Genomic DNA, 12,605 nt, shown 5'->3' on the forward strand with positions numbered 1-12,605 from the left:
CGCCAGATTGACATTTTTTGATGCCTTCTCAGGATGTGAATTGTTCTTAAGCAGACTTTCCAACATTTTCTCAAGGGCAAGTAGGATGGGCAATAAATTCTGGGTTAGCCAGTGATGCCCCCATCCTGTAAAATAAATAAAGTGAAAAATTCACATCATTGCACTGTATAATGGTAGAGGGAAATGCAGAACATTGACCTGAACTGCACTGTGCTGGAGAAGTCAGATCACTGAATTGTAAAATAGTAACAAATAACGTATCTTGTATTTGAAAGCAAAAACAATAAATTCACAATCCCACCTCCAAAAAAGGATGGGGGAATTTGCATGATTAAATTATACAGTAAAACATGATTGGAGACTTACCACCATTGAACTCTACCATGATTTACATGAAACACTGTCAATGAACGATATTGGATTGTGCATCTGAGCCATTAAAACTGTGGCAATTATCAGAAACACCATTTGGAGATGACATTAACATAAAACGCATGCAACTCAGTAGGAAGGTCAGTGAAGATGATAACACTCATTGACCACAGATACTAGAGCAAAGAACGAATCAAAAAATGTTATTAAGTAGTAAAGTACTTTGCATTATGCTTTAAGAATCAGCTGAGCAATGAAGCAAAACATAATTCATCTGCAATGAGAATATTCTCTTTAACAGTGCTGCAAATTTGACTCTGCTGTGTGTGATTATACATTTATTTGGCAGAAAGCATTAGAACATCATACACACCCAAGTTTAACAATAAAGTACTTCCAGCACCTCACAAAAAACTTTCATAGCAGACCATAGCACTTGAAAAAATTAAAACTGCATGTGGTGTCGAATCCAGACTTGGCATTCCAGGCACCTAGTATCTTGGCAAATGAGAACGCTTTTCCTAAAATGTACGCTACTTTCAGTTGAAAGATATTATTCAACTCTTGTATCCAAAATTTAATATTTTTGCTGATGCAGGAATTCCCAATTTTTTTCTAACTAAACTGTATTGTTAGTTTTCCTATTTCTCCCGATTGTTTTTACATATGGTTTCTGTTAAAAATTCAATAGATTGAAACAAGACATAGCCAAATCCCACACACTGATTCAGGAACTGGATGATCTGAGGCTTGTGTGACTCCAGCAGGTACACTGGACTGCTTCAGAGAAGACAAAAAACCGAGAACAATCAGACATGAGTTAATTGGAAATAATTGTTATATCGGTGGATTTTAACAATACTTGACTCTTAAAATGTTGAATGGCACAAATCTATAGCATAATAGTTTGGAGCTCAGCCAATTTCTGAATTTGATTTATCACTTGAAGGAGCTTGTACCCTATGTGTCGTTACATTTGTAGAAATCATTACATAAACTGGATCTATTCATTCCAGTTGAGGTGTTGAGAGCACACAGAGTCAAACAGCCTTAGATAGTGAATTCCATGCTTAAAACTGAGACGGTTAAAGCCATGACCTTTGTTAGTGGGGTGAAGCCTAAGATGCCAGTGCTGGCAGGAGACAGAATGCAGAATCGTGTGGGACCAGAGGATGTAATACAGAAAAGAAGAGATGTGCAAATGGTAGTATTTACCATGTACAATTTTATAATTTAAAATTTAAACTTGTTGAGACAGTAGTCAAGGCAAATCAGAGGTTATTAGTAGAGAGGATCTGATATTAGTCAAAATCAAAGCAGCAGAGTTTTGAGTGAACTTTTATGGAGAGTGGAAAATAGAAGGCAATCAAGACAGCATGGAAATAGTCAAGACTAGAAATGACAAGCCTTGATGAGGATTTCATAAAAAAATGGACTAAAACAGTGGTTGAGACATGTAATGTTACAGATGGAGAAATCAGCACTATCAATATAATCTTAGGTGTTACATGCAACCGAAATTGATATGAGCTGCAACTGTGGGTATATACGATGCCAAAATTGGGTATAGTCTGGCTCAGCCTGGGACAGCGGATGGAAAATAAAGTAGAATCATTGACAAAGGGAAAATGTATGTGCTAAGGGTTTCAGTATTTCCAATGCTTGAATGGATGAAATTGGGCCACATCTAAGATTAGCACTACAAAGGTGTACAGGGGTCAAGGGCAGGGGTAGTAAGAGGCAGCTATTCCCTTTTTGTCACAAATCAAAAACAATTTATTTGCAATAAATAGTTATTTACTTGTTAATGGAAGAAACCTAACATGAATATTCTTCCTTAATTAGGCATTTAGGTAGAATTGAACAAGTCAGTGTTCACATTTTTGATAACTCTGGGAGCATTGGTTCTTGATTTTCAGTGCATTGCCTTAATGAGAAATCACAATCAACTTTGTATCAGACACTAACTTTGAACTTTGGCTGTGTCTAACTGAAAGAGATCTGCACTCTCTGACATATCATCTTTTGGATACATTAAACTGAAGTATGTCTGCTCTCTTAGTCAATTACAAACAATCCAAAGGTGCTGCTGGAAAAATAGCAGGGGCATTTTCCTGGCTGTCATGTACTTATCCATTAAATAAGAATATCAAATAGTTTATCTTGTCATGTATCTAATTAATTTTGGTAGGAGCTTCACTGTGTTTAAGTTGGCCACTCAACTTCCCTACATTTCAATAGTGTCTAGACTTCAAAAGTACTTCACTGGCTGTGAAGCATTTCGGAAGGTCCTGAGGTCATAAAATGGAACTATATAAATGTAAATCATTTCTTTAGCTGGCAAGGTATTTAGCATATGAAACATGAACATTTTATTAATTTTTTTACATCTCAAAAGCATTACACCTCACAACGCATTATGTTTTGCTTTTCATAAACTCATGCAGGTTTGGACCTTTGCCCTTCTTCCTTTTAGTTAGTTATGCTTGAACAACTTACTTTATGGTCAGCTGTAACATTTTCCTACTGAAGGTTTTAAGCTTTCATTCCTTGGATCATGCGTCTGAAATTTTTTGAAAATTTCCAAATGTCTGGTACTACGAATGAACCTAATGACCTGTGAACAATTTAGTCCTTAGCTCCCCTTGTAAAAATCATCCGGTCTTGTCCAGATCTTTTAATGACCATTTTGATCATTTTATCTCTTTTCACTATGACGCATCAACGACTTAGTAGAGATACAGAAGGAATGCACCAGTCATTTTTTATTATGATGGCTTGGTAAAAACAACATCAAATTCCTAAAATTGTTTCTCATCATCTCAGATTTCACTTTTTTGAAAAAGTAACTTATATTTAAATGCTTCGCTTACCAAAAACATATTCAAACAATTTATATTATTCACCTCAATATGTATTAAATGCTTTTTATCTTTTTTTAAAACACAAGCACTATAAGCATCAGGCTTTATCTTGATAGAAGAACAGTGATAGCAGTTTAATCACTTGCATTTTCCTCCATTTTAATCCCTCCTCTTGTTAAACAATGGCAAGATTTTTTGCTGGTCAAATCTCCCTACAAGGAGTCTATGTAGTGAATACTCGGGAACAACAGAAAGTTCCAGCCTGATTCTACATTTGTTAGTTTTTTTTTAAATGACTCCTCTGCTGGAGTTTGAGTATTTGAGAAGTGAATAAGATCATCGTTTGGGAATTATATTTATGGCAATTACTTGTTTAAATTGCTGAAGTGAATAAATTTAGTGTTGAATCCAGTGCTGATTTGGTTTAAGTCCAATCATTAGATTTTTCCTACAAATCAAACCTTTCGAAATATATTCAAATTTACATTTCTTAGTTTTATTTTAATTCCTCTATTTATGCTATTGTAATGATTTATGCTTCCCTGTCCTGAACCGACACGTTTAAAGATGCTCCAAATCACTGCTTGTTAAATGCTCAAGCCCCCAGCTTAAGTAAAATGTAAGAAAAATAATCTTTGGGTTTCTTTTCAATTTAAAATTAAAGAAAAGACTTACGTTCCAGATTATTGTTATAAGTCAACATATAATAACCTGTATTTGGGGTCCAGGGATTCCGACAATTATCACTTGTTTCATTCGGATATTTTCAATGCAAATCACATCCACCATGAGCTTGCTGGTGCCACATACCCCATTTTTATTAGTCACCACTTGTAAAAATAACAGTGCTGAGGCCTGTTCTTCAGAATGAATGATGTTCAGGCCAAAAAATCAGCCAAGAAGCCAGAGGTGCAGATACAAGCTCTGTTTTGGCTTTCCTGAGTTGTACTCTATGCAGATGCTAAAAGCACACTTCACCATACTGTATCAAAAACCTCCTGTCACCCGTGTCTGCACCTTCCTCAAACCCACCCATTCCTATTTCCCTCTAAACTCTTAATAGTCTTCTGGTTCTTCTCATTTGTTCTTTAAATCTCAGGAGGGAAATGAAATATTTAAATGTTTCATCAAAACTATATGTGTAACAGTATGCTTTAAACACACACACACAGATAGCATATGAGAGCACTGGCCAAGCTAAGTGCAGCTCCTTAAAGAAAACACATTTTCCCTCAGGTTTAATCAGTTGGTAAGACTAGCCATGTTATTATAAGAGGCTGTAAAATTGCTTCAGTTATACAATATGATGAACAGTAGGGTTTGGCACAATTGGGCTGTTACGAGCCAAATATTTTAGCAGTTGCTTTGTCCTGGTGATAAAAACAATCTATGCAGTAAATGTAGTATCAGAGATAATGGGAACTGCAGATGCTGGAGATTCCAAGAAAATAAAATGTGAGGCTGGATGAACACAGCAGGCCAAGCAGCATCTCAGGAGCTCCTGAGATGCTGCTTGGCCTGCTGTGTTCATCCAGCCTCACATTTTATTATGCAGTAAATGTGACAGGTTTATCATCAAGAGAGCACTTTTAAAAATGGCTTTACATTATAAATTAGTATTGTTCGTAAATTGCTTCATTTTTGTGTCTATTTCAGGATAGCTGGAGTTAAGATAAAGCTCTCATTTGCAAATGTCCAACTGTTCTCAATGACCATGTCATACTTTTCGTTCACACATTGTGCTTGTTTCTACAGGATGAGAAAACATCTTATAAGTCATTCATATTGAAGTCTTCCTATGAGACTCTGTTTATACCATTTTGTTATGTCTTTTCTGACTTCAATTCCATATGACAGTAGCTCCATGCTTTCAGTTCTATCCACGTGCAACTTCAATCATCCCTCATCACCACCGTCCAGCAATGTGCCATAAATAAACCATCTGTCTCATAAACAATGAGATCACCATTTCAGATGTGAGGATGTTGGTGCACTCACCACTCAGTGTCTTGTGATTTTAACAAATGCTGCTTCTCCTGTTCATGTAATAGTATCACTTCAGGGCAAATTGGGCATCGCTCTAAATCAGGAGTGTGCGAAGTTCACACAATTAAATTTATCATTCGAACTTCCTGAATCTTAAGTTTTTGAGCCAATTATTTAATACAGATTAATTGTTTATTACAGGTAGATTTATAATGAAGTGAAAGCAAAAATACTGCAATGCTGGAAATCTGAAATAAAAGCAGAAATGATGGCAGCATCTATATACAGAGAGAGAGAGAGAGAGAGAGACAATGTTAACATTCAAGTCTGATATGACTCTCCTTTGATTCTGATAATTCAGTTTAGCTGCACAATTACCGCATCTCAATATTAAGAATTAGGTGTCTTGAAAAACATTTAAGGTAGATAAGTCTCTGGGGCCTTAAGGGATCTCTCCAGAATACTACGGAACACAAGGGAAGAGATTTCTAGGGCCTTGATAGAGACCTTTCTATTCTCCTTCGCCGCAGGTAAGCTCTCAGAAAACTGGAGAATACCCATGTTATTCCTTTGTTCAAGAAGGCCAACAGAGATAATCCAGGAAATGATGGACTGGTGAGCCTTACATAAATGGGAGAGGAATTATTGGAGAAAATTCCGAAGGGCAGGATTTGCTTGTGTTTGGAAATGAATGGATTATTAGTGATAGTCACCATGGTTATGTTCCAGGAAGGCTTTGTCTCGCATATTTGATTGAGTTTCCTGCGGAAGTGACAAACTTATTTGAGGGTAGGAAGTTGCCTACATGGATGTTACAAGAGCACTTGACAAGGTCCCTCATGGTTAGCTTGTCCAGAATATTACATCACATGAGACCCTCAGTGAGTTGGTATGTTGGATACAAAATTGGCTTGGTGTGGAAGATAGACAGGAGTTGTGGACTGATGTTTTCCTGACTGTATTTTGTGACTAGTGCTGTTCTGCAAGCATCAATGTTGTGACCTTCGTTGTTTGCAATACTTATGAATAATTTAGATGAAAATGTAGATGGTCTGAATATTAAGTTTTCAGACAACATGAAAATTTGTTGGGTTCTGATAGTGAGGAAGGTTATCAAATGATTTAGCAGGATTTAAATCAGTTGGAAAGCTGGGTGGAAAAATAGCAGATTGAGTTTAATCCAGACAGGTGTTGGGTGATGCATTTTTGGAAGTCAAATGCAAGAGGGAAGTATACAGTACATGGCAGGATCCTTATCAACATTGATATACAGAGGGTTCTTGGACTGCAAGTCCATGGTTCCCTGAAAGTGGAAACTCAAGTGGATAAGGCGATAAAGAAGCCATATGGCATGCTTGGGTTTATCGGTCCAGGCATTGGATATAAAATGTGGCAAGTCATGTTTGGTTTTATTTAGGCCTCAATATTTAATTAGGCCACATTTGAAGTATTGTGCGCAGTTCTGGTATCTGCCTACACTGTACAAAGAAAGTAGAGATGTTGAAGAGGGTGCAAAAGTGGTTTCCTAGGCTGTTGCCTGGATTGGAGTGTAGTAGCTATAAGGAGAGGTTGAACAAACATAGATTGTTTTTTGCTACAGCATCAAAGGCTGAGGAGCAACCTAATAGAAGAATATAAAATTATGAGAGATACAAAAAGGGTGGATAGTCAGAACAACCGAGTCAAAGTGTTGCAGAGATAGTAGGAACTGCCGATGTTGGAGAATCTGAGACAACAAGGTGTAGAGCTGGATGAACACAGCAGGCCAAGCAGCATTAGAGGAGCAGGAAAGCTGACGTTTCGGGTATAGACCCTTCTTCAGAAATCTCAACAAATTTCTGAAGTAGGGTCTAGAGCCGAAACGTCAGCTTTCCTGTTCCTCTGATGCTGCTTGGCCTGTTGTGTTCATCCAGCTCTACACCTAGTCAAAGTGTGTTGTTTTTCTTTATAATTGATCCAATACTTGCTTAACATTCATGTTTTCAATGGGTAAAACATTCAGCTGTAAATAAAAGGCAATGATGCCATATCCTTAATCACCCTGGAAACAGGTAACCAAGTTTTCCTTACAATAGTTACCACTGTTTGTGCTCAGATCTTGTAAAGCACATTCTTTATAAGCTTTTGCTAAGCCTTAAACCTAAAGAATGTGAATGCATGAAAATTCCATTGTAGTTAATTGGAGCTTTAATGGTGCTTGCCTGTTATTACCATGGTTGGAAGAAGATGCAGTGACTTTTAAACAAGATGCTAATTTACAAAATGGGTCATACCTGAGTTGTCATTTTGCAAGTATAGTTTGGGAAAATAATGGCTTACAGCTATAAAAGATTACGAAAGTCATTGTAGAAACCTGGAACAATCACATGTGAATCCACTGTGTGGATAATTGATCGAGCTGAAAACTCAGGAGTCATAATTCAATGGAATACACAACTATCCTACATACAAAAATCTCCTCCTTTTTCTCCACCCTTCAAATTCCATCAATGTTACAGTTACAATGGACATGATCATTCCCAGTTAATAACCTTGCATAGCAAAGCTGAAGGAATAGGCTAATGTATTGTTGGAGGGCTTAAAGTGCAGGCCTGCTTAGGTTCGCCAAATTTGTATCAACATTTGGGGACACTTTGGTTAACTCCATTGTTGCTGAACCCAGACACAGCAAAACATTGATCTCAAGCAGCCAGTCCCAGCTAAAATGGGAAAGAGTCATTGCAGCAATTTCAATGCTGGTCTTGTGAGCTCCATCCAACAAAGGGAAGGCTACCAATGGAGCTTAATAGATTCATGCTTGACAGCAGAATGGAGCAAAAGACTGTCAAATTGGTAGAATAACTCAGTTAATCCCCTTCATAAATATTCAGCCTAAAGGCATCTTAGAAAGATTGATATATTAAAAGATGCTATGTAAATGAAAGCTGTCAATTGTGCCTCTTAACCACAATGACATAATGTTAAGGATAAACAAGACATTAGAAAGGACTTAAAAGCAAAAATACTGGAAATAATTGTGACCTATAATGTAAGTGAGAACATAAAAAGTGATAAGAATAACAAACAGTTAGGAGCAAAATGTTGTGGGAGTTAACAATGACTTCCAACAGTCAAAAATTTACATGTAATTAAATGACAAAGGATGATAAACGCACGGACCCACAGTGACTGTGCTAAACAGTTAAACACAAAAGTAAGAGAAAATATTCAAAGAAGCATTTGTCTCACCTCTCAAGTGGAAATGATTCCCTCTTGTCTTAAAGTTGAAAAGTGAGTCAATCCACGTACTTACCAGCAGTTATATGTGAAATGCTTCACTTATGTTTGTCATGTGTTCTTTCTATCACATACATTGCAGTAAATTTGTCATTTTAAATGCTCAGATTTCACTTATATGGTACAAATGGAAGCAACGTGAAAGTGAATTATGAAGTGCAAAGCGGTTGACTGTCAAATGAATTATGGATTTGACCTTGTGCTAAAGCAACAAAAGACATGGAATTGAAATGAGATTTATTTCAGAGTGACGATCACACTCGTCCCCATGGTATCCATTCACCTCATTAACTTCAACCTACAAAAAGTAAAACATCTCCGTACTCTTTTCATACAGGTATTAAGTTGGGGAAAAAGAATGAAAGCTATGTGTTGTGAGCTAATAGTATTCATTCATTGGGCCTTTGTAATTCCAGCCATCAACAAAAGCATCTTGCCTCTTTTTCAATTTGCCCTGTGTCTATCCTCTATTCAGATCTGTACAGAAGAATACAGCACAGTGTTTAACAAAGCAACATTTTGCCACTTCTAGTATTTCACAAAAATGAGGGTAGCACTAAATACTACTGTTTTCACCCAATGGAATCTTAGGAACTAATGAAAATTAAACAGTATGCTATGCCTGATTAATCTTGTATGATGTTTCTCTCGTAATTTCTGTCAGACTTATGGAGGAACTCAACAGAACTTAAAGACTGAGAGATAATGGGAACTGCAGATGCTGGAGATTCCAAGATAATAAAATGTGAGGCTGGATGAACACAGCAGGCCAAGCAGCATCTCAGGAGCACAAAAGCTGACGTTTCGGGCCTAGACCCTTCATCAGAGAGGGGGATGGGGGGAGGGAACTGGAATAAATAGGGAGAGGGGGGGAGGCGGACCGAAGATGGAGAGTAAAGAAGATAGGTGGAGAGAGTGTAGGTGGGGAGGTAGGGAGGGGATAGGTCAGTCCAGGGAAGACGGACAGGTCAAGGAGGTGGGATGAGGTTAGTAGGTAGCGGGGGGTGCGGCTTGGGGTGGGAGGAAGGGATGGGTGAGAGGAAGAACCGGTTAGGGAGGCAGAGACAGGTTGGACTGGTTTTGGGATGCAGTGGGTGGGGGGGAAGAGCTGGGCTGGTTGTGTGGTGCAGTGGGGGGAGGGGACGAACTGGGCTGGTTGAGGGATGCAGTAGGGGAAGGGGAGATTTTGAAACTGGTGAAGTCCACATTGATACCATTAGGCTGCAGGGTTCCCAGGCGGAATATGAGTTGCCGTTCCTGCAACCTTCGGGTGGCATCATTGTGGCAGTGCAGGAGGCCCATGATGGACATGTCATCAAGAGAATGGGAGGGGGAGTGGAAATGGTTTGCGACTGGGAGGTGCAGTTGTTTTTTGCGAACTGAGCGGAGAACTTAAAGACTGCTGTGTTTAATTTTCATTCACACTTCATCCCCATTATCACTATACACATTACCTGGTAGAAGTCCTTGTGACACGGTGGTAATGTCCTTACTTCTGAGCTAAGAGGCCCAGTTTCAAGTCACACCCGTCCCAGAGGTATTACACATCTGTACAAGTTGATTAAAACTATCTATACTAGAATTCAAGACGATATGCACTACTGAAGAAACCTAGCTCATCGGCTCTGAAAATACACAAATCCAGAAAAATTGGCAAGTGCTTTCTGAGGACCATCATATATTTCTGGAATGAGGAACTATTTTAATCTATACCTTTATATATGATCAATGACTCATTTTGGGAATTTTATTGGTGCCCTTATTATGGAACAATATATTCTATAGTCAGTTAGTAGTACAGATCTTGAGTATTGCTGCGAATCAATACAACTTGCTTGTATGAAAGTTACATATATGAACACACATTGCCCTGATCTTTTCAGATGGAAAAATAAATATATTTACAGATGACACCAAAACTGGAGGTATAGTGGACAGCGAAGAAAGTTACCTATGACTACAATGGGACCTTGACCACATTGTTCATTGGGCCAAGGAATGGCAGATGGATTTCAATCTAGAAAAGTGTGAGGTGGCCACATTTTATCAGGGCAAATCAGGGCAGGATTTATGCACTTAATGGTGAGATCCAGGGGAGTGTTGCTGAACAAAAAGACCTTGTGGTACAGGTTTATACTTCCTTGAAAGTGGAGTCGTAGGTAGACAGAGTCATGTAAAAGGTGTTTGGTACGCTTGCCTTCATTGGTCAGTGCATTGACTATAGGAGTTGGGAGGTCATATTGCAGCTGCACAGGACATTGGTTAGGCCACTACTGGAATACTGTATTCAGTTTTGGTCTCCCTGCTATTAGAAAGATGTTGTTAAATTTGAGAGGGTTCGGAAAAGATTTATAAGGATGTTGGCAGGCATGGAGGGCTTGAGCTATAGGGTGAGGCTGAATAGGCTGCGACTATTTTCCCTGGAGCACTGGAGGCTGAGGGATGATCTTATAGAGGTTCATAAAATCATGAGGGGCACGGATAGGGTGAATAACCAAGGTCTTTTCTACGGGGTAGGGGAGTCCTAAACTAGAGCGCACAGGTTTAAGGCGAGAAGGGAAAGATTTAAAAGGGACCTAACAGGCAACGTTTTCCACGCCGAGACTGGTATCTGTATGGAACGAGCTACCAGAAGAAGTGGTAGAGGCTGATACAATTATAACATTTAAAAGGCATTTGGATGGGTGTATGAATAAGAAGTATTTAGAGGGATATGGGCCAAATGCTGGCAAATGGAACTAGATTAATATATGGTACCTGGTCAGCCTGGGTCAGTTGGACCAAAGGATCTGTTTCCATGCTTCATATCTCTACGACTCTACGTTAACTTACTGCATTTGTTTCAATTCCACAAAATAAATAACAGCCATTTACTGGTTCATTTCTTAGGGTGATATATTGACCAATCAGAGTCAACTTGCCTCATCTAAAAGTTAAACAAAAGATTGGTGCTTAACAGTCATTCATCATTAAGCAGTATTCTCAGAATCTACTTGGCAACCAATCAGTACTCTCCTCTCATACAGTTTTGATTTTCTCTTTAAATTAGTCTCTTTGTGAATTGTTCTGAAAAGTGCAAAGCAAAAAAGCTTCAAGAAATGTTTCTTTTCAGGAATACTCAAAAACAGATCTAAAAAATTTGCATGGAATTTCCACTTTCACTCTTTTGATCATTTTTACCTTGTTGAAATGAATGTGTGGTTTAATATTTTACAAAGAACTCAGGTATGCCATAGGTATGGATGTGAGTTTGCTCGCTGAGCTGGCAGGTTAGTTTTCAGACGTTTCGTCACCATTCTAGGTAACATCATCAGTGAGCCTCCGACGAAGCGCTGGTGTTATGTCCCGCTTTCTATTTATCTGTTTAGGTTTCCTTGGGTTGGTGATGTCATTTCCTGTTCTTTTTCTCAGAGGATGGTAGATTGGCTCCAAATCAATGTGTTTGTTGATGGAATTCCGGTTGGAATGCCATGCTTCTAGGAATTCTCGTGCATGTCTCTGTTTGGCTTGTCCTAGGATGGATGTGTTGCCCCAATGAAAGTGGCGTCCTTCCTTATCTGTATGTAAGGATACAAGTGATAGTGGGTCATGTCGTTTTGTGGCTAGTTGATGTTCATGTATCCTGGTGGCTAGCTTCCTGCCAGTTTGTCCTAACCAGATAAATAGAAAGCGGGACATAACACCAGCGCTTCGTCGGAGGCTCACTGATGATGTTACCTAGAATGGTGACGAAACGTCTGAAAACTAACGTTCCAGCTCAGCGAGCAAACTCACATCCAGAACTTCAACCTGAGCAACAAATCTTCTCAAAACTCGCTATGCCATTGGTATCTTCTCAGGTATGTAGTATCAGTTAAACTTGCAAGTGACCGGAGTGTTTCACTTGAATGAGTGTTGTTTTATATTGCCTTATATCTAAAAATATGATGGAATAAATCAGGAACATAACAACAGCAGCCTTTTGTGATGTAGAACAGATACCAATGTCTTTCACATTATTTATTTCAATCTCTCCATTAGCTGACTGAGCACATATGTTGTAGAGCAAGGTTTATAATAAATTGTTAAGATGTGTCAAGCGATCATACAGAAAAAGTGTAGCTTGTA

The 12,605-nt window shown here is 38.5% G+C and overlaps 1 protein-coding gene across 4 annotated transcripts in view; it reads right to left on the reverse strand.

Annotated features, from left to right (window-relative positions):
- Positions 1-12,605, reverse strand: part of col8a2 (collagen, type VIII, alpha 2) — a 173,217-nt gene that overhangs the window by 88,132 nt on the left and 72,480 nt on the right. For 2 of the 4 annotated variants that reach the window (XM_048558322.2, XM_048558320.2), the window contains exon 1: positions 8,451-8,642. The exons of the other annotated variants lie outside the window; for them this stretch is intronic. The gene's annotated coding sequence lies outside the window, so the exon portion shown is untranslated. Of the gene's footprint in view, positions 1-8,450; positions 8,643-12,605 lie in introns of those variants that run through there. 4 annotated transcript variants of the gene reach the window in all.

The sequence above is a fragment of the Stegostoma tigrinum genome, chromosome 24 (genome assembly GCF_030684315.1).
Source record: "Stegostoma tigrinum isolate sSteTig4 chromosome 24, sSteTig4.hap1, whole genome shotgun sequence".
Lineage (NCBI taxonomy): Eukaryota > Metazoa > Chordata > Chondrichthyes > Orectolobiformes > Stegostomatidae > Stegostoma > Stegostoma tigrinum.